At 40.3% G+C, this 22085-nt stretch overlaps 1 protein-coding gene across 7 annotated transcripts in view; it reads left to right on the top strand.

Annotated features, from left to right (window-relative positions):
- ZBTB20 (zinc finger and BTB domain containing 20) overlaps positions 1–22085 on the top strand; it is a 473346-nt gene that overhangs the window by 27941 nt on the left and 423320 nt on the right. For 2 of the 7 annotated variants that reach the window (XM_064722047.1, XM_064722039.1), the window contains exon 1: positions 310–534. The exons of the other annotated variants lie outside the window; for them this stretch is intronic. The gene's annotated coding sequence lies outside the window, so the exon portion shown is untranslated. Of the gene's footprint in view, positions 1–309; positions 535–22085 lie in introns of those variants that run through there. 7 annotated transcript variants of the gene reach the window in all.

Below are 22085 nucleotides of genomic sequence, written 5' to 3'. Positions count from 1 at the left end.
TACGTTTCGGCGCTCCATGCTAATATGCACAAAAAATGTATTTATGATAATCATATGGACTGTCTGAAACAATGCATTCCAACATCCTGTAACATAAATAAGAAAGGTGGAGCCAGCCGGCACCGAAGTGTTTATTTGCCAGCAATCCTGCTCAGCCCCGTATACCTTTGCTAGGCTGCCTCAGCCTGGCGGTATTGAACCTGTTGCTGCATTAGCCGAGTTGTATTTTGCTAGATAGGGGAAGGAGGGTTGTCTGCTGTCTGGTAGGAGGGCTTTGTCTGTGTGCGCCTTTCTCTCTCTCCCTCTCTCGCTCTCCCTGTCTCTCGCACTCTCGCTCGCTCTCGCTCGCTCTCTCTCGCTCGCTCTCCCTTTCCCGTCTCTGTGGTTTGTAAGGTAGGTTGCAGTGTGTGTATATACACAACATCAAGAGCAGGAAAATGGACTCATTAGGGAGGCAGGCAGTCATTACCACTCACACTGTACTTCCAGGGAGACAGCGACTATGAGGAGACAAACTGAGGACTGGGGAACAAGGTAGGCCAGTCAACTTTTATAAAACATAAAAGAATAAAGCCTCTACTCTCCTTAAACCACCACCAGTTCTTTATTCCCCCCCCCCCGCCCCCCCCTCGATTTTTAATTTAGAGATGTAAGTTTGCCAGACCTATTTGCTAGCTTAAAATTCGGAACATCTACAGAAGGCCTTACCCTCTACAAATGTTCCCCCCCCCCGACTTATTTAAGGGTGTGCCCCCTTATGATTCACTTTAATTACTTTTTTTTTTAATCATGAAGGAAACAAATACGTTTGTTTTCCAACACTAGTTCCAAGTAAATCAATATCTTTCACTCTTTTAAAACAGCTCTCTCCGTATGTTTGTGGGTCTCTCTGCTTTTTCTTTTCTGTTTATGCAGTTCCATCTGTCCGTCCATATATCATGTTTTCCTTATTTACTGCTAAATGGGGGTTTATTAGTATTTGCCAGTGACTTTTAACTGTAATGCCGGTGGCCAGGGTTAACGGGGACTCTCGTTCTTTGTTTTCTATATATATGCACACTGCAAGTTTAAAGTCCATGCCTGGCATACAGTAAATAAAAGCAAAAAAAGAGAAAGCAGGTTCCACTCTTTCTGACAGGATTTTTATTCAGAGATTTTGCTGTTTATCTGTTTTGGTGTGGGGGCAGAGTGGGTTAATTTTGGTTATTGTACATGTACTTTTTCCTCCTGGATATTTTTAACATCTATTTTTCATTATTAGTGTTTTTGCAGTTTCCTTTGATAGGAAGAAAGGAGATATACATTCTAACTTTTATGTTGCTGATCTAATGTAGCATTATGGAGGCATCACTGGGTTAATAAGAATTCAAACTTTCTAAGAGGGAGTTTGTATCCTTGGCTGCCCCCCACCCTCCCACTTTATGCATGGTTATGCTTGTGTTTCCGTGTGTACTGACGGGGAAGGGAGGGGGGAAGGGAATAGATATTTTTTACAGTGGTGGCAAATTATGAAATCTATCGAGCCATTTTGTCCAGAAATAGTAACTATTTATTTACCATTTTTCATTCCAAAAATATGCTGCTTATTTGTATTTTCAAACATCGAAGCTTTTCTGTGAATTGATTTTTTTTTTTTACTTCTTTTTTTTTTTTTTTTTTTTTCTGGGGAGGGATTTGTGAATGCATTTCATAGCCCATTTAGCATTGTCGAGTTTTTGGAGACCAGATTTATCATGGGTTCTAAAGACTGCTTAAACTGATCCATTTGAAATGGTCTTTTTATCTGAGCTCTTGTCATTTCTGTTGGAGAGTAAAACTGCTACTCTGTTGGTAACAAAAAAAAAAAAAGAAAAAAAGAAAAGAAAAGAAAAAAGAGAAGGGATAGTGGAAGTGAGTTACATAAAGTGTTCTGGAGAATCCTAAGTAATTATATAAAATGGATGCTGATCGCTGGAGATCTCTGAACACTAACAATCACCTTTTTTAATAGAAAATTATTTATTTAATAGCAAGAGGCGGACTTCTTCAAAACATGCATTAGGCCTTCCTTTTAGCACAAAGAAGTCCATAATGCAATATTCCTAACCCACCTGAGACTGCCTAGGAGATTCTCCAAAACCTTCAAATCCTTTGAAATGTTTCTTAAAAATCCATTATTTTGCAGCCAGAAAGAACTTTTGCTGCCAACAGGTTTTTTTGCTGCTGTTTGGTGGTTTTTTTTAGCTGTCCTTTAAGTTACGAGTCCCCATTTCTACAGAAGTGCCTCCTCGCTGAACAAACTAAGTTAATTGAAATCCAAAGCAGGAGATCTATTCACTGGCACTGTAACTACAGAAACTACTTGCTCCATTTTATTAGCAGCTTTTCCAGAACATGAGTGAAACTTTTCAAGGCTTTATATATCAGTGTGCCAAAATTTGGTGGCTTTTCTCTTAGCTGGGGAGGGACATTTATTGTTTACTCTTTTTTTTCCTCCTTATTTTCATTCAAACTTTTAAATTAATATTTTGTTGATAGACTTTTAATATGTATGTTGCTCTAAATGACCTGTTAACTGTAGCAAGGTATTTCCTTCTCTCCTGAAGTTTGAATCTCAGGCTTTGAAAACTCAGATTGGCCGTAGAGGGGATGCTAAAGTTCTGCCAAAAGCAATGTAGAGGTCTTAAAGGTGATTTGCTGGTGCCTCTGGATGGTGTTCAGCCTGGAGTGGGGCAGCAGGAGTGTTTGCAGCTGTCCTGCTCGTGGTGGGATGGGTGAGGGGTTGGCAGGCACCTGTCATTTTCTCCTGCACCAGTGCAGGTGTAAGTTCCTCTACAGCCCAGGTGTTTTGTGGGGGAGCACATGGACCTGTCCTCAGGTCCTTGTGCACGTACTTTTAGCAAAAGCCCAGGCTCATCTGAACATTTTGAAAAACTTTAAAAATTACTATGAGATACCGCTTGATTTTATAAAAAGTCCAGGCCAGAAGAATTCAAGCAGAGAAAGAGAGTCACAATAGCAGAAACATTTTTTTCATTATCCGGTATGATTTCTTTCTTATAGTAAAATCTTTTTCACTAGGAAGATGTAATTTTTCTTTAGCCCCAACTATATTCTAACAAAAAAAAAAAAAAAAAGAAAAACCAAACCAAACAAAAAACCAAACAAACAAACAAAAAACCCAAACAAAACAAATCTTAGCTCTTTCAATAGCACAAAGTCCGTTTGCAATCTGGATACAGCAGCAAAGGGTAAAGTATGCCTGAGTAAACTTAAATCCAGCATATGGTGCTGTGGCTGGAACTCGGGGAATGCCAGGCCCGTTGGCCAGGGAGGTAGGGCCAGGTTTGCTGGCGCGGGGTCCCTGCCCGCAGCCCGGGCAGCTGTGCGGGGCAGGGCTGGCGCTGCTCCTTGGGGCACACCGTGCTTTATTTCAGTGCTGGAGCAGACAGTTATCTAACACACCCACATGAGGAAGTGCTCTGGAGCAGTTATTTCATGCCTTGCCATGCCCTGTAGCTAGAGCAATTTTGGGCTGAATGGCGTGTGTATGTGCCGCTCTCACTCCTGGGAGACGAGAAGCAGTGCTGTTGGGGTTTTTGTGTGTATGTTTTTGTGCTGGGGTTTTCTTGTTTTGTTGGTTTTGTTGTTTTTTTTTTTTTTAACAGGACCAAAGATGGGATATAAGACAGTTAAATCCAAATACCAAACAAATACCAAGTCAAATTACTTTTAATAGTGGAGGATGTTGTTTTTCTCTTAAAGGAGGAAAAAATATCCATCTTGTTTATTTTGATAAAGACAGTTGTAGCAATTTCCTGAGTTGAATATATCATTATTATAAATATTACTCACAGTTTCCCCATTTTCACATTTTCTTCATAGGCCCAGCTTATTCATAAGGGAAAACAGCTGCAGAATATTAAAAAATTGTAATATTATTTATATAAAACTTTGATGTAAATAGGGAATAGTGTCCCCTGCTAGAGAATTCTGTGGGACGGCTTACAAATCCCATACAAGAGAGATTACAGTCTTAGATAAATTGTTACTTAAATTGTTTCAAAAAAACCTTGCTCATTTTTGCAGACCGTATGAGGTTTTAAGCAGAATAATTTGAATAGAAGTTCTGTTTAGAAATTGATGGCATGCTGTGGCCTTATAGATTTCAGTTGGTTTCACTCCAGTCTGTTTTTATAGGACTTCTTTAAACTGCGATCTGTATGGTAAAGAGCTTCTGCTGAAAGAGATTCATAAATGTTAATGGGAATTTAAAGACTGAAATTTAACTTCATGTTACTTATATTTTTTTAACAAAACTTTTAGAGAATCCAAATCCTTTATAAAAGTTTTTTTTTTAAACTGAAACAATGCACTGGAAATAGTTACTGTTAAAGAATAACTTGTTTGCTCTGAAGGGTCTGACATTCACACTGTGGTGCAGAGGGAAAATGATGGCAAATCACAGTGAAACGGACTTCTCTGTTCTGGTTAGTTTGGTCCAAGGAAATTTTAGAAAGTAAACAAACAGTATCAACTGTGAAAAATAACTTGGCTTTTTAACAATTTATCAATGCCAGTTTTCTCTTGGTGAAAAGTAGTGTTTGACCTCAAATTTTGAGATACTTTTGTAAGATCTGTACTTTTTTAACTCGAAGAGATTTTTGCAGATGTATTAAACTATCAGTGAGGAGTAAATAAAGGCAAAGGCTTTTGTCCGGGTGGTTTTTCCTTTGATAGTGTTGACTATATTCTTGGTTAGTATTTATTATAAAAGTTAATGTTTAGTTCTAACGGCACGGATCCAACTCTCCTCTAATAGGAGCATTTCAGAATGACTACTGCTGATGTCTTTCATGTTTTCTTACACTTTGGTACTTAATCCTCCAGCACTGTCGAGTGCTATGACGGTATTTTGACCGCCCAGTGCTAGCGAGAGTTGTGTTTGCAGATGGGTCTTGTAAAATGGTCACCAGAGGCACGGGGCCATGTGCCACCTCCTCTTCCATGGCTGCTGGGACAGCCAGGGCTGCCGCTGCCACGGGGCAGGTTGCTACACATCCCTGAGGTTGGCAAGAGCAAGGAAGTTCAGCTTTTACCCCGTGCGGGGAAGACTGTATCTTGAAGTAGATAGAATAAGGGAATGGGAAATTGGGCTAATGGGATAAAGCTGTCTTTAACGAAAAGTAAACACGGTTCTTTCTCACAGCTGGCTGTTGGCTTTGGGGAAATGGGTGTGGAGGGTCCCAGGTTGTTTGAGGGGGCAGATGATCACCTCGCAGAGAATGCAAGCCGCTGGCTGAGTTGGCAGTCGGTGGCGTTACGGGAGGAAAGGCCATGGACTATTCCAGAACAAAGGCTAAAATCCTTTCATGCCAAGAACGGCCTCATCCCATCAGTGACAACCTGCCCCGCCAGCCTCATGGAGGGTGGATTTGCAGCTTGTGCTGTACTTACTGTTCCCAGGCACTGCTGCTCAAGATCTTTGATGGCAGATAGGGACTCTAACACAAACTAGTCCTACCTGATCAAACCCTGGCAGTGTCTGTAGGACTTCCTTCTTCAATAGCTCGTGTCATAGTTCTTTCCTTGTGCTCTTCTGCAGCGGGTGGACACAGGTCACTAGGCAACATTTTATGTCCAGTTTGCACAGGTGTAAATGACAGTACCAGAGGTGAACCAGAATCTGTAGGGTTTTCCAGAATCTTTGAGCTACTATCAAACAGTGGTTATGAAAGTCGGAATTAAAACCAGTTGGTAACTACAGCAAAGAAGAAAGGAAACCTGAATAGGCAGTGCTTTCAAACCTCTGCAGAGCACTTACTGGAAATCCTTCTCAGGACAGACATGGTGCTATTCTGTAAGTTACACCTGTAGATGACCTCTTAATGTTACACTTTCAGAGTGAATTTATCTCAGGTTTATGGTAGAGCTAAAATGCAAGCAGGTATAGTGTGTCATTTGATTTGGAGGTAAATATAGCATGGGAATTACTGATTTTCCTTTTTTTTCTCCTTCTCAACTAAAAGACATGCTTTCTAATATCTTATTTCTAAGATCATCAATACCTGTGTGATGAATCCCTTGAGGATACAAAAGTAGGACTAGGAAAGTTGTGTTATGGACTTCAGAGTTGTCCTTTCAGCTGACTGAAAGTTAATTATTGATTTTTATTTCCTCCCTAGAGATCCATATGCGTCTCTTTCTGACTAGAAGGTTAGTGGTCACAGTGCAGGAATGTGAAAGTAATTGTCATGTGGCAGTGCAAGATTTCATGGGCAGGATGTCAGGAATGTGTAAGATGGAGGTTGACATGGGAAGAAAAGTAAAGAAAGACAACTAGGTGAAAGCTTGTGTCCACTGTCATTTTATGTGGGTTGCTGTGGAGCCTGCTATTCTCCATGGCTCTGGCTCCTGAACTCCCAGCAATCTGAGAGCTAAGTGAGTCACAGGCATTAGTGACAGAGGAATGCTGAGAATAAAAACAAAACAACAACAAAAAAGCCAACCAAAAAAATCTCATTGTTTAGGCACAAACACAAGAAAACCATGTTTAATTGCTGATGTGCTCCCTCTGCTGGTTCTGTAAAACTAACAAATGCTATTCCCAGGAGGCTGGGCCACACCCTCTGGGACACTGCCTGACAAAAATTGTGCCAAATGAATGGCTTTGAGCTCTCTTGCAACGAGCAGTACTAACAGCAAAAGAAGTCTTGTGATGAAGAGTGTTAAAGCCTTGGATACCAGGCATGACTACTGAGAGGTCGTGAGATGTTCAGTCTGTAATTCAGCCTTTTTTTCCCCAGTCTTACATTTGATAGGTGTTCCTTTTCCTATGATTTCCCAAAGTTTGTATTTTCTGTTGTGCTGTGGCTGCTTCTGGGATTTTTCCCATCTGAAGGTGTTTTATCAAATGTTCTCAGTGATGATTTTAGTTTCAATTTTAATGTGTGTAGTAGCTGAAGAAGCCCTAATGTAGCTTAGGCTTTGGCAGCTTCCAATTCTTTCTGTCACTGTCAGTTGAATCTGCTTGTCAGCTTTATACTGTTGTGCCCACTTCATCCTGTCCTTTGGCTTGAATACTGGCTGTTTTTTCAGGATACTCTTGAACATCCTTCCTCGTTGTGATGAATCTGTATTTCTTTTCCAAACATAGACTGAATTGTTTAATATATTCCCTACACAGCATATTTCCCCAGTAGATAAGTTTTTTTAAATCCAGCATTTTGTGCTTTTATGCTATGAAAAAAATGTCTGAGTCCTGGTAAGACTGAGTGCTGAAGAGAAAAAAAAACCTGAAAAAGCTGTATTAATTTCCATAGAATATTTTGATGTGTGGAAGATTTCTGACATGGTAATTATTCAATAAAAGATGGTCCTGTGTTTCCCATATTTCCCACCTATGTGGACTGCCATGAAAAAGAGCTTCATCTTGCAGCCATTGACACACCAGTGGGAATCAGCTGTGCAGAGCTGTTGCAGGACTGGGCTCAAGTTTTCCGTGGAGAGTAATGAAAAGTTTCCTTTCTGCAAGTCTCGTGTTTCCCATCTAGGTGACTGCTTATTAAATCTTTATCCAGTAGGGACAATAAACCAAACAGCCTGGTGGGTAGCTAATTGTCTGGAGTGACTCAAGCCACGTATAAATCTCATTTGTACTCACTACATTGACTCTCTCTGGCCTTGTCGCTCTCTCAAGTATTCATTCATTTTGAGACATCTAGAATGCAATGCAAAGGAAAGGATCCCTGCTCCTTGTATCTCAGTGTCTCGGAGGATACTCCTTTATTTCCCTTTCACAGGCCCTGCAGTTTGGGATCCCATCCTTCTGAAGCCAGTGCAGGGTACACAGCGCTGAGACCTCATCACCCTCCTCTCACCAGGCCCCTGGATGGGAGGAATTGAAGCAGGGTTTGGCATCTCTGTGATAGCCTGCCATCCTGCTGTACCTGCTCTGGGGATAAATAGAGAGTACAGTGCCTGGGGCTACCAATCTGGCACCTTTTGCTGGTGATAAACTAATACAAGTGATTAGAAGTGACATGAAGGCCCAGCCCGTCCGGGCGGACCATATGAAATCCAAGCCCTGTTTTGTAATTTCCAGCATTTCATGAAAAAGCTGCTTTTATTTTCCTCTCCAAGCCATGTCCAAGTTTGGAAAGCTTCAAAGCTTGCTCCAATTGAATAGAAAAAGTGGTTTTAAGATGGTGATATATCCTAAAAGAGCTGGTTCCTTCTTGACTCAAATACCAGCCTCAAATAATTTATCCACCAAGTCAGTCAGACTCATCCTGAAACATTTCACTGCTGTGAAAGCAGCTGCTCCCGAATGAGATTAAAAGCCAGTTTTGCTTTTGCAGTACAGTCAGCTATGCACAACTTTGTGTCGGACAAGAGAAAGCTCAGTTATTTTTCCCTAGTGCTGGGCATTTCTGGATTCTCAAATTAACTTGCTCTTTCTGCTAGTCTCTGAGTCCTTTTTTACAGGGGACTGGATCCCTATCCAAGCTTTTCTTAATACTTTGGTAGACAAACTTTTTTTCCCAATGATTTTACATAAGGGATCTTAAATATTTTTGTAAGCACAAAGTCGTAGTGCAGTATCAGTTTCTGAAAGCAGATAGAAGGGTGCTAGCTATAGTGGTACTAGCAAGTTTTATCCTTCCTTCTTGAGTTTGTGCCTTGTTATCACCCTGAAGTGCACTGCAACTTCTTTCTTTACTCTAATCGGTTTCCTTTAGCCTCCCCACGAAGCTTTTGAATACTTGTGGTCTTTCTCTGGCATGTCAGACTGGAACTGACACCTGAAGTCTTGGGGTTTGGGTTTTGGTTGGGTTTTTTGTTTTGTTTTTGGAAAGGTTTTTACCACATGGAGGTTAAGAGCTAGTGTTTACTTAGGTAGTTTAGATGACAGTAAAACTGGTCTGTCCTTCTCATGCAGGCTGTATTATGTTGTACCTCAGGTGAATTTAGCATGTATTTTTTGAGCCATGCAATTTCACAGCATTCAGCCCTAGGTTGTCTTGACCAAACTCCTATTAGTAATTGAGCTATCTCAGTTAAAACTGTCTCTATGCTGGAGTGAGAACCTTCTTGTATAGATCACATCCATATCCAGCCCTGTGATAATTTATTCTGCTACCAGAATTTATTTAACTTTCATTCCATATCTTTTGCAGGTAAAAAAATGTTGAAAGCAAAAAGGAGGTGAGCTAAAATGAACTTTTCTGTAGTTTCTTGGGGAAGTCTGCTTGTGCAGGAACACGGTTTAATAGACTGTAGGCAGTTTCAAAGAGTTATTAGAGTCTGGAGTAATGTTACTATGGAACATTGGCTTCAGTGTTGTAGAAGGATACAAATGGAGCATTTAGGAAGGAGGTTTGTGAAGAATGTGAGCAGCTAGAAGAAATAAAAGCTGAGACGCAGGCAGGGGGCAGAGCTGTTCAAAGAAAATGAGGACAGAAAGTCTGAACTTCGTGCAAAAAGAGGGGCTAACTTGGGTCCCACTGGCAAGAGAGGGAGGAAATTTGATCAGCAGGGTTCTGTATGAGTAGAACCAGAGAGGAGTGGGACGAGGCCACAGCCCTTTCCTTTTTTCTTAGGAGCAGTGGGCTGGAATAATCATCATACAGTAAGCCTCTTCAGAGGACTGTACTCTTAGGATAAGAGGTTCCACGTGAAATTTCTGAATGTCTGTGTATCTGTTAAAATGTTTATGGGTCGTATGTTGCCCTATGTTACATTTTTATAAAAGTGGACCAATTCCGTGAAATTTAGAAGAACAGCCTTGAACCAAGAGCTGAATTTAGCTTTGTATTTCTCCCTACTGGCTGCAGCTGGCATGTGTCTGAAGCACTAAAGATGATGCATGGTGCTCCACAAGTGATTTGTGACCAGGAGACAGTTTTCTTTAGGACAGTGCATTTGACCTCATTTCTGCTGTGTTAGATACTGTCTCCCTTGTGGCAGCATACATAAGAGTATTAATAAGATTCTTCCAGATCTCTTCTTGAAATCTCAGCTTATGCACTTGATGAAATGGCTTGCTTTTACGAGGTGTTGGTGATTATTCTCATAATGCTCAGGCAAAGGCAGCAAAGAATTTAGCATTCAAAATTATGCTCTTTTTTTTTTTTTTCATCTGCAAAGGTTGAATCCTGAGACCTTGCGTGATTTCTTTTTGTTGTTGTTGTTGCTGTTCTGGTTTGCTTTGTTCTCATTAACCAAAAAAGTGAGGTGCCAGTTCTGTCCAAGTCTTTCCCAGGCTTCTTTAGATAAAGGAGTTACTCATGTCCTTCAAAACAAAGAACAATTATCAGCTGAGTTCAGCGGGAGGAGAGAATGCTCACAAAAGGTTCTAGGACAGTTAAGCCATAGATAGCTGCTGATACAGATAAATAGCACTTTGCATTTCTGAAGAAACTTATTCAAATATTTTACAGTGTTTAATGAAAGTAGCTAATTTAGTTTTGCCTAATTTCAGTAGCTGAATCAACATTATTATTTCCAATTTTTAATCAGAAACAATCGAGGCATAGAGAGAAGAAGGAAGTGAGGCCTTTCTTTCTTCCTTCCTCAGTGTATTGTACATGCAGATGGGAGTTGGTAAAGTAAAGACCATGTTCCATGGACAAAGGAAGCTCAGATGATTCTTGGCTATGTTAAAGACTATTAGGCTTCTTTTTTTTTTTTTTTTTTTTTTTTTTTTACACCATTGTGGTATTGTAACACATATGTGACTTCTTTGCCATTAAAGTCTTATTTCTACTTCCAAAATGAGATACAAAGACTCTACAGTAACTGGATATTGAGGCCAAATACATTTAATATACCAACATGTCAACACAGTCTTTAACAGCAGAATTTTTAAAGATAAAAATATTTTTTGTGTTTTGTTTGCTTACTTTTTGTAAGTACTCTCTTAAATGAGTTAAAGTAACTTCAATTTTTTTGTTTTCCCATGGTTGGATTTCTCTTAGCTGGATATATCCTGATGAGCTCCAGTGTTAGCTTTGTCCAAGAAGTAGGTGTTCAAAAACTGGACCAGTCTACCACCTCTTTTTGTACAGTAATAATCAAACGGCAAAGTTATATCTGGCTGAATTACGTAGTGGTGTTCCTTGATCCATAAAATAGTCATCAAGAGAAGACAGGAGCACCCTATGAAGTATAAAGACAAACGTGCCTTCAAATAGTTACATTGTCCTGAACTTCTTGAGTGTATCTCTGCAATGGGTGGTAATGTCTGAGAAGTGCCATGAGGAGAGAACAACACAGTCCCTAAGGGTCCTTTGGGCACAGGCATTTAAGGAGGATTGTTACTTGTCTGTTTAAACTTGTCCCTGGGGACAAAGCCTATGGGAGCCTGCAGGTGCTGGATCTGGGCAGAGCACAGGTGTGCTGCTGCTGAGGCATCTCTCAGAGAATGAACAGTGGGAGGAGCTGAGTTGCTTGTATATTCAGTCTGAAAACTGTACAAGGAATAGCTGCCTTTAACTTTTTGTTCCTTGAGAATGAGATTCTCAAGATCTTGAGATCTCAGTTCTTGAAAACTTGCAAACAAGTTTTGGGTTTGTACCACTCTCTGATATTTTTTCTCTTCCCAAGAGCCAGTTTTAATGTCTGTTGATGCTTAGAAGACCAGATTGGAAGGACAGCAACAGAAAGTTTTATTAGCCAGCACAATTAATACTTTCTTTCTTGAGAGCCAAATTCATCTAGTTTTGTATGTTTACAAAAGAAAAAACTGGAATGCACATTAAGGTTTTGCCTTTATCAGAGACATATGGATTCACCATCACTGGATGTATTTGTGAGACTATAACAAAGAACACTCCTCAGGCATGTCTCACATTTCAGGGGTCAAAGGGCATATTGGATGAATGTCTCTCCTAAAAACTGGATTAACCAGCTTTTTCATATGCAATTTCCAATTTCAGTAATCTCCAAGAAGCTTATAAGAGCCAGGATGGAGTCAGTAAAACCTTGTCTTATTAACCTCCGAAGGGACACAAAGGGGTTTGGATCTTGAGGCTGCTCAGGATGCCAAGTGCACCTCTTAAGTACCCTCACACTCTCTCGGCCTGCTGGAACTTTTGGCTGACACAACACAGTAAGGTTCACAAAGTAGATGAATGGAGTAGATGGAGACCAGGTTTACTGGGATAGTTCCCACCTGAGAAAGGCAAGTCAAGCTTTTTTGTACAGGAAAGGCATTAAATATCTTTCCCCCCCCTCTACATCCTCTAAGTAGACATCTTTCCCCTTTTCCCCTTTCTCACATATATGACCTTTTTTTTTAGATTGAATGGCCTCTCAGATTTGTTCTGCTGATAAGCATGGGTCCTTTGAGAGATCCTCAAGTCTATTGTATTTGAGTCCTCTTTAAGATATTGTGTCCACTTTACATGCTAAATTCGGACACGGGGATATTCTACAAATGTTCCCTACTGCACAGTTACCTCTACATGCTGTTGTGGTAATAAAAAGAGTTAGCTTTTTTCTGTAATTAAACACCTTCAATGTTATGCATTCACTTTAATAAATCAGTTTCTGGATTTGGTTTTTAACTTACTGAGGTGCAACATTTACCATATTTAATTAAGATGTACATAGTCTTCAAAAATGCCAAAGCAGTGCTTTATAGGATACACCATTTTTCCATCTGGGTCCCATGAACCTTATGTATCTATATGGGTTTGGGGGAAAGATGGGTTAAAGAGCCAACAACTATGTAGTCATTAAGTCAGCAAATCTAGAAAATACTGACTTCTTAACCATTTTATTGAACTCACATCTTTGTGTGGCCCTTCCTTGGTTTTTGATGGGGATCACTGATGTGTGTAGGGGGAAGTTCTGCTTGGCTGTCTTGTTTTCCTAAGTTTCAATGTGCCTAAAGATCAGTGAAGTGGGAACACAGCGGAGAGTTTGGAATCTGGAAGAATAACAGGCCACGGATTTCTTCAGACTTTTTGGGAAGCCTGAGCAAATGAGCTGAACTTCTAAGTGAACCTGTCTTAACCAGAACTGTGGAGGCTCCTTGCCTTGTCAGAGGGAATCTTGCCTCCTCTCAGAGGAAGTAATTCTGCATCATTTGAGAGAGACTTTAATGGTCTGTATTCCATTTTTTAGGAAATATGCAGGAAAAAGCCTACTTTATCATATGTATAAAACTGTAAAGCTTCAAATCTTTATTGCTATTTGTTTATTTTATAAAGCTTTTACTTTTCTGTGTCCTTATTCTGGACACCTGTATATTTAACCTTAACAAAAGAAGCACAGTCAGCCAAGCGAATGGATTGGTGTTGAGTTTGCTTCCTTGTTTTCTGCCTCAGCAGGTCAGGAACCCACTCCCTGTGGCAGAAAGGGCCATGTCCCATGGTTCCTGCTCTGCACTATAATCAGATCTGCTGTGTGAGCACAGTAAAACCGAGCTGGGCAGAATTCGGGCAAGGTGCACCAAGCTTGCCACTGGTGTGCCAGACAACAACTGTAATGATGCCTGTGTTCAGGGGCTCCAAAGCTCCTGGAAATGCTGGGTTTACTGAGAACCAACCATAGTTGATTTGGATGTTTGAAATACACCCAATATGTCCCAAGCTTGCTTGACTGAATTCATGGTAGTTTTCTCAGCAGCTGTGCTGGGTTTTTATGGGAGCAGGTTCTTCTGAATAAGCAGCATTAGGAGAAAGTAATGAGTGAGATAAGTACAAATCAAGGATCCTTAGTACAGTCTTCAGATACTGAATTTATTCTTTTTTTTTTAATTCAGGTCCTGTTTTTAATGACCTTAGATATGGCATGTGCAAGAAGAGAAGATATGAAAAATATAAATAAGAGGATGTTTTGTGTATGCTGTAGACTTCCATACAGATCTGGGTACTTCACCTCTTCTCTTCTGTTCCCTAGCAGTGAACTAGAGTGATGGGAGAACCTTCTGCATGCCTTGAAGTTTCATGAACAGCTTGTGAAATGCTCCGAAACCTTTAGGTAAAAAAGGCTGGGGATAACACAGTAATTATTGCCATATTTAACTTCTCTTGATCTGAGAGGAGTGAGTGGAAAATGCAAACACATATGTTACCATGAGAAATTAAGATATGTTCATTTCAAAATTTTCCCAATAAGGAAACCATCTTCCTTGGCTTTAATTATTTCCCTCCTTATAGTGTTTTGCCTGATGATGTCATCAGTGGAAGAAAACACAAGTGGAAGAAAGGGTAGTAGGGCTGAAAGGCAAATTTTGGCACTTCTAAGCCTTGTATCCTACTGATGTCAACGAAAGTTTTAAATCCAGTTCAGGGTTGCAGTTCTTTTCAGAGTTGCAGAAGATGAGCAGAGATGGGTATTTGGTTAGAGAGGAAAATGACCAGTAAGCGTCCACCTGGGTTCTGCAAAGGTTCCACTTGAGAGGCTGATTCCCCAGTGATGGATAAACATGGCTTTGGCACAATGAGCGATGCTGATGTTGTTTGTATCTTAACCCATGGCAGAGAGAAGGGTTCAGGAGGATGAGATTTAGAAGCAGGATAGAGGTGGATCGAAGTGAGATGGAAACAAAGGGTGAGGAAGAAGAGGAAGGCATGGTTCCAGAGAGGTGCATAAATGTAGATTCCTGTGTTTGTTCTGGAGTTTGTGGTGGAGCTGAGTGTCACCAGCAGCACCGCTGCATTTAGTGGCTCGGCATAAATAGAATCCCTAAACAGTTTTGTGAAGTGTCAGGGTTTTGCATGTGAAGTCATGCTTATGGTGACTCTTGCCTCTGCCATTTCTTTCCTCACCTTGTTGGTGGGCTGAAGTTACTATTGCTTAGCCCAATTTCATATGTATGAATGTGCTTTCATCTCTTTCTCTGTTGCTTTGTTTATCTGTCTCTGTCTATCTCTCTGTGCGCCTGCTGCTTGTCTGCCTGCCAGTTTTTTCTTTGTCTCTATCACTTCATCATTGAACCCATCTGTGTAGAAAATGGGATATTTGGCTGTCTCCTGGTTTTTTTATTATTATTTTTTTATTATTTTTGTCATTTTGTTCCCTCAGACTTACGAGGACGAAACTCACACTCCTGGGGGTGCCAGGCATTTTAGATCTTGCATTTAGGAGGAGCCGTGATGCTTTTTGCGTCTGTTTGTCTGTCCATCTGTCTGCTGGTCTATAATAAGCTGTGCAGCGAGACAGCAGCTTACTATCTGTGTGTGTGAAATTAGCTAATTGGTGTTAGCAGCAATATTTTCACATGTTTTATAAGCAAAGTGCAGCAAGGTATATAAATGTAGATATGATCCAGAGACACACACACATACACACACGCGCGCGCACGCAAGCCTGTCGCTGCTCATGCATAGACGCTCAGAAGTAATTAATGTTAATAAGATTTTAATGTGCTTGTGAGATCATAATGAGGAGAAATGAATGCTCTGATTAGAAAAAGGTAACTGTGTGTGTGTTTTGGCTTAGAACAAGATTTCCCCTCTTTTTTATAAATCACAATTTCAGAACTTGTTTGTGATTGCATCAATTGGTTTTTATTTTCAAATTAGAGGTCTGTTTAGCCATTTGAATGATTATCCAAATCAATGGGTAAACCCCTGATCATAAGGAATCATGCAGATTTTTTTTCCCCTTAGAGAGCAAAGCTACTACATGACAGGGCTGGGCAGCCTTATCCTTCTAACATTACATTTTTTGATGCTGCTTTTAAATCCTCATCAGCAACTGCTCTCAGAGACGGTGCTCATTTTTTACAAATAGAGATGTTTATCTATAGGTGTCTGCAGTGCATAATCAACCACTGAAACTATTGTGCCAAGGCATATTCTGTTCATCAGTAATGATGAATCCTCAGAGTCCAGGTGATCACATGATACCTTGATTATATTTTGAAATAATTAGTTTAGGAAAGCAGAACTACATTTATATATTTTTTCCTTTCATCAGTCAATTTCCAAATAAGAAGGATGGGAAAGTGTTTGCAGGAAATATTTTACAAGCTGGGATGTTTTTTTATCCTGGATCCTGTGTAGTCACCAGACTCCAGGCTGGCTAAAATCCAGCTGGACACTAGGGGTCCTTCTCTCCAGCAAATCAATGAAAATATTGTCCAGAGGGCTTCGCTTCCATTTGCATACTTATTTTTGTTATTAATCCCTTTGGGATTGGATTTTTTTTAGATTGACACTGAGAGGTTAGGTACTTTGTTTTAAAAACATCTAGAATTGAAAATGCAAATTTGAACAATCCATTTTCCAGTGCATCCCATGTTGCCTGCTACCCACTGGATTTTGGTGGTGCCTGGCTTGAGTGGTGTTTTAAAGTGTTAGATCTATGATTGAATCCATGGAATATGGTTCATTTCCAGAAAGTGCTGGGGTACTGCAACAGCAGTCATGATGAGAAATGTTAGAGCATGGTGATAAGATTGCAGTTTCCAAATCGTGCTGAACAAAAACTAGTGTCAGTAAATACAGCTTTGATAGGATTTGAAGTCTCTAAAGATGATGATGTTCGTTTATAATGAATGAATTTATTTTGGGCAGAGGAAACAGCAGGCATTATGTATATTTGTTTATTCCTCTAAACGCTCCTTTCAGCTAGCTGCTGTACAGTTGGTCCTCTAACGCTGTTCATCATTCTGATAGCTCAGTCCATGAACTTACTGTTAGGAGGTGCCTTGGGAAATTGTCTGCACAAGTGTGTGCACAAGTGTGTCTGTGGGTACACTCAAAGCATCACTGAAATGTGTACATCCATGCAGTAAGGCCAAAACAAAGTATTCCCCAACTACTGCCACCATCCAGGTAAGTTTTAATGACCCTGGATGGAAGAAGGACATCTTTACTTCTCCTAAGTGCTTATAGTCTGAGAAGTGCTTTACATTCTGGCCTAAATAAAATGGCAGTCTGAGCTCTCACAGTAAGGAAGCAACTAATTTGTTTTAAAAAGAATCAATCATTTCTATAGCTAATTTTCTTAGAATATTTTGAGAAATTTCAACCCCAGTTTAGGATTAGTATTGAACTGAAATAGCGTTGAATTAAGGGGATATGATTCATTCCCAGAGAGTGCCGAGGTACCACAGCAGTGGCTGGGATGCGAAACAGTAGAACTTGGTGATATGATTGCCATTTCCAAATCATGGAACAAAACCAGTATCAGTAGATCAGCTTGAAGCCTCTGAATAAGATGATGTGACAGTTCAAATCTAACTTTGGAATCAGTGTCCACCTGCATTATTTTCATTGCCTGTTTCTGGGTTTTTTTTGTGTATGTGTGAATATGCCAGTTTTCAAGAACTGGCTTCCACAAAGTTGAAGACTGAGAGCAGAGGAACAAGGGAATTACAGATTCCAAATCCAATGGATTGTCACCTTGGAGCAGGAAGCAGCTAAGCATTGCAAGGAATTTCTCTTTAAATTTGGGTGGTTTTTTTCTGTGTTCTAGAAGTAACATGTTGAGGAAAACACTCAGCATTGGAAATGAAGTAGCCAAGCTCCCTTCAGCTGCGGACTGAAAACTCCATAAGGCTTGGGGAGCTCAGGAAGAGCTGAGGCAAATTGGTTAAGTGCATGAAGTTAGTATGCAAAAATGAGTTGTGCTGAGTCCTTGGGGGACTGCTTTAATTCAGGAGTAAATTAGTCTTAGACCAATCTAGTTTAACTGAATAAGGAGCTACAGGGAGCTTTGCTGTTGAATTAGAGCATCTACTCACAGCTTCAAGACAATTAAATGTGTGCACATTGGTGTCAAACCTTTAGTTGATTTGCCTTAACACTCTCAATGTCCCCATGCAGGCTTGGCTTAAGAGATAGATAAACTGTCCCAAGCAATTAATTCTGTACTGGGGATCTGAAACAAAACAAATTTCAATAGCTTGTTTGCTTTGAGGGAAATATCATAATGCCAACTATTACCCTGTTGTTGACAGAGCAGTACTGATTGCCCTCCCTCTCCTTGGATACTGTTATTTTCCTGTGCAGTTCTTGAAGAGTCCACAGATACTGAGGATGGCTTTCGGTTACAGTCAGTTCGTACATAAAAAAATTCCAATGTAAAACATACCAAAGTTTGTGTATTTGGTACCAAAACACCAAATACTGTGTATTTGCAACGAATTCCAGAATTATTACAAGAAAATCAAGTGTATTCACAAGTTCTGTTTGTGCTTTACTTGTATTTGACTACTCCAGTGTATTTCAAAGATGAGAAAGAGGGTTTTGGGATAGGTGGAATATGGTGGAAGCACAGTAATGACAAGCTGCCTGGGAGAAAATCATTCTCTCTCAAAGAATCCTATGCACAGCATGCAAACAGGAGCTCATAATTGCATGTTGAGATTGTGCTCTGAAGAATCTTTTAGAGTACGTTTGCCAACCTTACTTGTATTACAGCTATTTAATTTGACTTTGTTCATCAGGACACATATAAGGTTAAAGCACTGCTATTTCATACATTTCATAATTAATGAATAATTGTAAGTTAGTTGATAAAATCTCCATGCTAAACAACATTGGATTTGCACAGTGAAAACTCTGCATAAGGATGGATTTTGAAAATATCTGTAGGGTCTAGTTGGATCAGGCTAGTACAGAAAGTAAGTAATCGACTTGAAAGCTTCATTGGAGATAGCCCACTGCTAGCATCAAAGAGGGATGTTTGTTCAGGTATGCTAACTGCTCTGAGATTTTTTTATATGAAAACATACATCCTAAAACTGTCCAGACTTAAGCTCTGGAAGAACTAATTATCTCATCCTGCTTGCCCAGTTCCGTATTTATGTTTCTAGATAAGTAGCCACTTTTCTACCAAAGTTCTTAATGCCCAGAAGCAACTGCTGGACACAAAAAACTTCTACTGGTCTATGCACTTAAAGGCAATTTTAGATATTAGTTGACCAGAAGGCTCTTTGGTCTAGGGAGCTTATAAATTCCAGATAAATGGTGTGACATTTCTGCCAAAAATGTTGTTTTAAGAAGTTGTGTAATTGCAGAGTGTGACATTTACATGAAAGTAACAAGTATGGCTATCTGTTGGAAGGCAGGACCTGTTCCAGAAATCAAGTTGTGTGCATGCTTTGGTCGCCTCAACTTCTGAAAGTAACAAATACTTTTGAGGTAGGTAAGGAAAAGACTTCTCATGAACAAGACTGGAAAAATCTAGCCATGGGGGAAGTTCCTACCTTACTCTGTCATGGCAAATTTGGCCAAGTCTTTGAGCAGTGTACGTTTTCAATCAGTTTGAGTTCTGTTTGACTTAGTAATGGATAGTCATACTTAAGCATATGAAAGAGATTTTTTTGTTTGTTTATTTTTAATAAGCTCTTCATCTCACTGTTAATTTGCACTAGATATTATGCAATCTACAGGTTGATTCACACATGAAAGGAAATGGCTTCATTTTTCTGAAATTTTATATGTGGATATTGGGAAGGCTATTTGGATATTTGAGGCTTCAAGTAATGTTGAAGCAGACAGTACTGAGCAACTAGACAGAGTCAGAAACATGAATCACTATGGCAGGGATTTGCTTCCTGGTATTTCAGTTTTGTTATAATGTGAACCTGTGTCTTGTCATTAGCAGAATTTTAGTGGCTTCAGGGTTAGCTGCAGTCATCACAGAAATACACAGAGTAGTTTATATGTGTGCTTACTCCTACACTTATGCCTGTGTTTACTAGCAGTGCATTTGGAAAAAGGCTGAATGTATAAGAAGTATTTGAATAAAGAGTTTGAGTAATGGTTCAATTTCTTTAAAAAGTGTTAAAACTTAATCTTGTTCTCATTCTCCAAACTGTTCTGCCACCACATTAGTAGGAACAGGTCTTTATACCTATTCCTGTATTTGTCATTCAGAAAGAATTGCAAACTTCTGTATTTCCTGAGGCAGTAGATACTATGTATTTACATCTCTTTGAGACATTGTCATTGTTATTTTATAGCTCTCTGTCAAGCAGGTGGACTTTCAGCAGTGGGAAGTCTTTGTGTTCATTTATGTGAAGGCCTTTCAGATGTGCAGGGCACTGGGAGGTGTGGGATTTGCCCATAGGATCACTGTCAGCATTACAGCTCTCAGCCAAGCTGTGTGCAACCCACGTGTCGGCAGAAGCAGCACAGCAGCATCTCTCCTGCTCTGGGTCTCTGGGTTTGAGACGCATCAGACCACCCTGCCGGCCAGCTGTGTCTTCTGTGTGCGATCCTGGCAATCAGACACCGTGGTGCTTAGCAGCATCTGCAGGGTTTTGTGCCTCCAAGTGAAGTCCTGAGCTCAGGGAGATCTGTGTGCCAGCAGGCGTTTTGTCTGGAGTGACAGCCCAGGTAACACGAACTGCTGTGTGAAGTCTTACACATTGGGACAGCTGAGGTGCCTGTCTTGTAGGCAGGCAAAAAGCTATGATGTCTGACTTGGGAAATCATGTCTCTGCAGTGTTCTTTAATTGTATTTGCCACAGACTGGAGCAATCCATTGAGACATTTGAGCCACTCAAACAGGTAGAAGCTCCCAGCCCTCCTGCCAAGATTCTTATCTGACCACATGATAAACATTCTTCCTCAGGTATTTGCCCAGAACATCTGAGAAGTGCTTCAGGCAAGTAATGTGGCAGGTGGTGACTTGGTTCTCTTGGTGGTGGTAACCCAGCCTGCTCCACCCCAGAGCTGCTGCCAAAACACTGACCCTGGCAGGGTCTGCACCTTCTCCTCATGCAGGGGAGGAGAAGCCAGGCAATGGGGCAGGGGCCATGGGGAGCAGAGCAGGGAGTGGGATTAGGGTGAGAGGAGGGGGTTTTGATGGGGTGAGGAAGGCAGGGAGGCAGTGAAGCAGGCACCAGTGCCATGGGATTAGCCATGGCAGAAGGGCGTGGACAGTGATTTGTGTAAATAGCTGCTGCATTAGAAGGATGGGAAGGTGGCAGGGTGTAGAGGAGGTCTATTTTGAAGGGAAAGAAGGAACAGTACAGACGTGTCTCCACCTGTGCACACTTGGGGTTCAACAAAGAACCGGGAAATGTCATTGCCAATGTGTTGGTACCAAGAAACTTCATTGCTTTTGGAAGAGTTTAAAAGCATTGCAAGTTAATGGAGTTGAGGTCCCCCTATTAGATTTTCTGCTCTCTTAATACAGTAGTACAGTCTTGATGAATGTGCCAACAAATTTGTCAAGTTTTTATTAAAAAAACAAAATACTGTACCCTGGTGCAATTGATTTCCTTTGCTGCTGCTTTCAAGGAGTTTCGTAACTTATTCGTTTTTCTTTCCCTGATAGTGAGCAGATAACCAATATTTTTGAATTTTCTGCTGCTGCTTTGGTGAGACTTGTTGCTGGCATCAGGCTAGTGGAAGGGTCTAGCAGGTATTGGATTCTGTTGTAAAGACTCTGTCACTCTCTAATATAGGGTTTTTTTTGGTGGATGTTTCACATCTAATTCAAAAGCACAACCCATAATTTGTCTTCTTACAGCCTGAAACTTGCCCAAATTGCATGGAGCTGAAAGATTACTTCTTCTGTCCTTGGAGTTACAAACCTTAAAAAGATGATTGACTCCTTGTTTGTCAAATATTGCTAACGTATATAAAGCTTATAATTTGCAGGAACTCAAAATCCTTTTCTGAAAAACTGCTGCCTTCTCAGTTATACCATCTTGTATTAGTGTCATTAATAATTTCTGCCCAGGTACATTACCTGTAGTCCTGTTGAATCTCATCCAGTGCCTCTTGAGGTTTCTTTTATTTGCCAAGGTGATTTTGAATTTTATTCAGCCGCTCATTGCCCTCCTAGGTTCCTTTTTCTACAGGTTTAATAAAAATGTTTTCTATTCCATCATCTAGGTTATTAATAAAAATGTCAAATAGAACAAAACTTAGGGCAGAAACCCAGCTGATGCATTCTTGTATTTTGATAATTACTGCTTGGATTCCCTTACCCAAAATAGATTTACATTTGTGTGATACCGTGGATATGCTTGTTTTGCTCCTTGCTTGCATAGAAAAATATATAAGATGTCAAAGGCCAAAATGAAGTCAAGGTATGTGACATTTGCTTTCTACAGTTTTGTTTTTTTTTTCCTGTAGAGAAGGAAATTAGACTGTTTTGGCATGATTTATTCTTAAATCAGTGTT

Source organism: Zonotrichia leucophrys, chromosome 1 (genome assembly GCF_028769735.1).
Source record: "Zonotrichia leucophrys gambelii isolate GWCS_2022_RI chromosome 1, RI_Zleu_2.0, whole genome shotgun sequence".
NCBI classification, from domain to species: Eukaryota; Metazoa; Chordata; class Aves; order Passeriformes; family Passerellidae; genus Zonotrichia; species Zonotrichia leucophrys.
Note: the sequence above shows the minus strand (reverse complement) of the source record. Positions and strands in the feature narration are given on the sequence as shown.